We start from the raw sequence: 6,000 nt of genomic DNA on the forward strand, positions 1-6,000 counted from the left end.
TGCTGTCCCCAACTCCCTGGCTTGGGTTGGGTTAGGGTTAGGGTTAGGTTAGGGTTAGAGTTGCATTGTATAACAGGAGCCCTTCAGTACAACCCGGTGATTTCCTTCATACTAAGACTTCATTTGAGCGAGTCAAATATTAGTCCAAAATGATGAGCTATATTTTTAAAAGCTAATAAGAAAAACAAAATATCCAGCTATTTTGAACCCATTTGAAGATATTTCTATAATATTGACAATTTTTTTATCAGGGATATTATTACAATAATGAAATATCTGCTTGAAAATGAACAAATAAAGGATACCATCTTGCTTTCATTGCACCTTGGTTTAGAGCTTCCATGTATTTATTTATTTATTTATTTTGGTTGTTTGTTTCTTTGCACCAGGGATTGTACTCAGGGACACTTGACCACTGAGCCACATCCCCAAACCTATTCATGTTTTATTTAGAGACAGGGTCTCAGTGAGTTGCTTAGGCCTCACGGTTGCTGAAACTAGCTTTGAACTCAAGACTGTCCTGTCTCAGCCTCTTAACCCACTGTGATTACAGGCATGTGCCATCACACCCTGCTTCAATGGTGTTTTGATAAACTTCTTAACACGTAGTAAAGCCATGCATATCTATGTTAAATGTGGCCTCAGCCTTATTCTTTTATTTGGAATTTTGAGCTAAAAAATCACAGGAGAACAAATCTAAGCTTTATAAAGCAATGCTGAAGTTAAATAGTTATGACAGAAAGAAATAATTTTAACATAGAAATTACAATTTAATTTAATAGCTGATATATGTTTTTTTCAGTTTCTTAGCTTACATGAATATCTTTCTGAAAAAAAATGAGAGAATCAGGTTTGAAGTGCTTCAGAGTCATGAAAATGGATGACTATTTACAAAAAGAGAATGAAAATTAGTTGTTATGCAGGATACAAGTATAAGTTGTTCTTATTAGTTCTTACCAGAAAAAAATGAGATAATTTACCATTTACAAAACAATGATAAATTGTGTATGAATGTAGACAGAATGCAAAGGGGATTTGGGAGGCAACTCTTTTTCCAATGGAATTCTGGGAGAAAGTGATGTTTCTTTTTTACTTAAGCATAAGCTAGTTTTTTAAAAAAAACTTAATGTAATAGTTCTACATTTCCTTGTGGAACATTAGTTTGCCATATCATGCAAGCCTGAATAGAAGAGTGTTTTTTAAACTCTTTCATCACGTTTCAAAGATATGTCTCCGTAATCACTGCAGAATGCCTTCAAAGGTGAAGGGAGAAGGAGAGGAAAAAACTACTAGAGAGGAAGAGTGATCAAATTATTTTATGTGCATCTGTGGATATGTCATAATGAATTTCTCTATTATATATAGTCAAATGCACCAGTAAAAATTTTTGTTTAAAATAATTTTCTTTAAAAATAGAACATAAAGACAGGAATGGGAATTCTGTCATTCAAAATCATTTGTTTTCACATCAGATGTGTAAAGGCATTAGACACCACCTTATTGTCATCACTACAACATGCTTACTATGTTCAATAATATATTTTAGACCCTATTTGGGGAATTAGTAAGAGAAGAGTTTTATACAAAGAACACTCTACATGGTGATATTTATATAAGAGTTGGAAGTATTTACCACATAACTCATCAAGTGCACATCTATAATGAGCCAAATATTTAAAAACTGCTGGTCATGACTTCTGAAATCAATTACAATTAAAGAGCTATGTATTTTTTCCAATTCTGAATATCAACAAATTATAGACCTTAAGTTTGAAACTGCTTTTTTTTCCCACTTCTGCCTCTCTATGAAACTGTCAGCCTATACACTGACATTCTTTTGTGGGAAAAAATGGCATCACCCATTTTCTGTGGTTTATGGCCAAAATCACAGACTGACTTAGTAACAGTCACACATTTAAAATACCCTGTCATGACTCTGTCATTAGTTTACATTTGCCTCAATAAAAGTATGAAATTTCTTAGCCAAAAATTAAAATATCCAAACAAGTGGATTTTTGTGAGGTTACTCAGGCTATCTCATCTCACTTGCTTTATTGGCACTTTGCTCTAGATTCTAGTGACACTGGACCACTGTGATTCCACAAGTGTTCTTTCTCATCTCGGTGTCTGCATGCACCTCTTCCCTTTCTCTCACAATTTCTCCTTTTACTTCAGGTGTTAACTCATGTATCACTTCCATTGAAGGACCTCAAACACTGACACAAATTTGGGACAGAAGTCCCTTCTAAGTGTTCCAGTAGTAACCTGTTTTATTCTTGTCCTAATGCCAATGACTCTGTATGAAAATTGCCTGATTGTCTGTTTTTGAAGCTATTGTATATGACTGTTGAGAGGTGTCCATTATCATCTCCATGTTGTCATCCCAGTTCTTGCCAGAATACCCTAGCATATGGTTGTCAAATTTATGCATAAGGGGTGGAAAACCCAAAGCTCTGATACTCAGTCATAATGACAACTGTGTATGAAAATATGGGCGTACTGCATTCCATAGTGATTTTGTATTGTGGACATATCTTTTTTTCTTTTTATAAACAATGAAAAGTTCTAAACTTCTTCAGTGATTTATACTTATAAAATGTTTGAGAAAAAATATAATTCTTTTTTCCTTGCTGCAGGATTTGAATCCTGACCATGGGAGCTTCTGCCTTAAGAATTACTAATAAGACAAGACAAGATTTACTTTTGGAAACATCATAGAGATATACAGAGATTTTAAGAAAAAAATATGAAAGCTAATATTGTGTTTTTCAGACTGTTAATATAATATTTACATTATTTATGAAATGTATGATGTAAATACTTTATTGAAATGGATGTGTGTAACATATATAATGAAATTATCAAAATATGAAAATTGTTTATATCTGTAAGAAAATTTGAAGTGCAAGTGCAAACCAGTTTTTATTAGATGTGTTTTCAGACTATCTAAATGTTAGCATTTAAGCTCAATTCAACAACCAAGTCAACACTAATTTGGTAGATCTAAATATCACATTAATGATGGATTATTTATATTATATCACTGAATATGGGTCCAGAGAATTAGGCAACATTATTTTTACATGCTGGTTACTCTATTCAATAATGGATTAATGTATTGCAATTATTATACTGCCATCTTTAAATTTATATTTCAGGCACTGACTTATTAATTTTTCTAATAAGAATATTTGCTTAGTGTTTTATCTTTCTTTTTTTCCTTTTCTCTTTGTTTATACAATCTTGGGAAATAATAGTAAATTTACAGGTTCTAATATAAAGTACTTTTGTCTGCTGAAGCATTTTAAATTGAATTGCTTACATATGCTATCATTTATGATATTTTTAGTATTTTGTACAAGTCAGAACATGCTAGATAACTACAATTCAACATTCATTTATTATGAGTATATTTTTCAAATATTAACAGGTAACAGCATAGTTGTTAATTGTATCAGTTTCATTATGAAGGTTATATTGTTATCTAGCATGTTCTGACTCGTAGAAAATACTAAACCTATCATGAAAGATGGCATATGTTAACAATTCATTTTAAAATGCTTCAGTGGGAAAAAGTACTTTGCATTAGAACCTGAAACTTCACTAATATTTTCCAATATTGTATAAAGAAAAAAAGCAAAAAAAAAAAAAACACATTAAGCAAATGCTGTTTCTCAAATCAACACTTACATATTCTATCATAATGCCTTGGACCACTTAATCCTCAGATTATTTTCATGTTTTTCTAGTAGCCTAATATTGTTCTTTATAAAAAGTATTTCCTTCAGAGACATGAATTGAACTTAGTTGTTTTATTTTATAGATGCCTTCTAAATTAAATATTCCTTAGTCTTTTCCTAACCTTCATGACCTTGAATTTTTCAGAGGGAAAGCTTGTAGAATGTGCTTAAAATGGATTGGAGCTAGATTACATGTTTTTGGAAAGAGTACCACAGAAATGAATTCTATGATTTTCACTTTGAATCACATCTTGTGACCTATAATATCCTCATTACTGCTGATGTTAACATTGGTCATTAATGTGGTATTTGCAGGATTTTACTTTGTAATTATTATCTGTGTGAAGATAGTTTGAGACTATACATATTAATATAAATGTGTATCATTCACCACTAAATTTGTTCATTTATTATACCTATACAGATTCATGGTTTATTTTATTGTGTTTGCTGTTACTTGTTAATATTTTAAAAACTTATTTTTCTTTCAGAAATGTTCTATTTTGATAATCTCAGATTTATAGAAGATTTAAGACAGCAGTGAAAGGAATTCATAAGAAACATTCACTAAATGTTATTCTTCATTTCTAGATAAGTCTACGTACATAACAGTTTTTGTCTCTGAAACATTTGCAAGATGCACACAATGTCTTTTTATTTGTGAATAAAAAAATCTCACATTATCTAAAAATGAGAAATTATCTCTGTAACTATGGTGCAATGATCAAAATAAGTAAACTATATTGTGAATATCTACTCTACAAATCTTATTCAAAATTTGACAGTTATTTTAACAATTGTCTTTGAACCAAAATAAATCAAATTTTGGGAAATTTTAATATCAATTATTCACTGTGTCCAGTGGTCTTGTTTCTTCTGCTTTTTTTTTTTAATCTGGGATGGTTCCTTTAGCATTTCTGGGCTATTCATGATATCTTTGATTTTGATTTTTGAATGGTGTATTTCAGTAGTAGTTCTATAGATTTTTCTTCAGTTTATAATTAGATTTTAATTTTCATAACCAGTGGATAAATGATAAAATATTTGACTCTGAAGTTAACATGAATGCTGCTGGTAGATTACACATAGGGATCCCTGTTCCATCAATATGTCAATATATTTGGTGATATTAAAATTAATACTAATGGAATTTGCAAATATTTCTTTAGAGGAGCACATCATGAAGACTTTAGGCTTTGTGGACCAGAAGTTCTCTGTGGTCATAGCCTAAAATCTGCAAATATAATAATTGAATGCCTGATGGCATTCCAATAAAACTATATTTTCAGCGTAAGGGGGTGAGGCTCAGTGGTAGAGTACATGTATAGCACATATGAAGCCTGAGGACAAATCTCAGTGTGGCAAAAGAAAACAACAACAGAAACACTTTATTTGCCAAAAAAGCTACATTCTGGATTTAGTCTTGATTTGTTGATCCAATGTTCCTCTAATGCTGTGAAGTGTGTATGCACAACACACTTCAAATGCACCACATCATTCTTCTCCAGACTTTCTGTACAATTTAGTTTATGAAATAAGAATATTTTCTGAATTTGCCCTCAGGTTTTGTTATTGAGTTCATCATTTCAATATTAATAAGCACTTTGCATATCTGCCCTTGAAACTTATTCTGTTATCATTTTAAAAATATTAATTGTTGATAGACCTTTATTTAATTTATTTATTTATATGTGGTGCTGAGTATCAAAAACAATGCCTCATCCTTGCTAGAAAAATTCTCTTACACTGAAAAACAACCCCAGTCCTTTGTTATCATTAAGAATGAGAAAATTAATACTCAGTTTATTTAATAAATTAGGAAGAAATTTTCATGGTGACTGTAGATTGAATTTTTATAAATTTATTTTTTACCATTTTTGGTGTTACATATGTAATTTTTAAAATGTTCAAAGTTTTTACATATGATCATTATGTAAAGATTGAAAAATACAGTTAAAGAAGAACAAAGATTATTTTCCATTATTCCACTTAGATACAATGTCTTTCAAAAGGAGGGTCTGCAAACACTAATTTAAAATTATTTATTATTTTTTTATTGATTGATTGATGATATTCCAATCTAATCCAGAATATGCTCTACCCTAAGCCATATCCCAAGTCTTCCATTCATTTGTGAATCTCACTCTTGTGTTTTTCCTCTTTCTGTATAACTCCAAGAATTACTTTTTTCCAAAGTTACCATTGAATTTTACTTTTAACACATCTACACTTAATTTCATGCACTTAATTTTACAATTAC

This window comes from Ictidomys tridecemlineatus, chromosome 16 (assembly GCF_052094955.1).
Source record: "Ictidomys tridecemlineatus isolate mIctTri1 chromosome 16, mIctTri1.hap1, whole genome shotgun sequence".
NCBI classification, from domain to species: Eukaryota; Metazoa; Chordata; class Mammalia; order Rodentia; family Sciuridae; genus Ictidomys; species Ictidomys tridecemlineatus.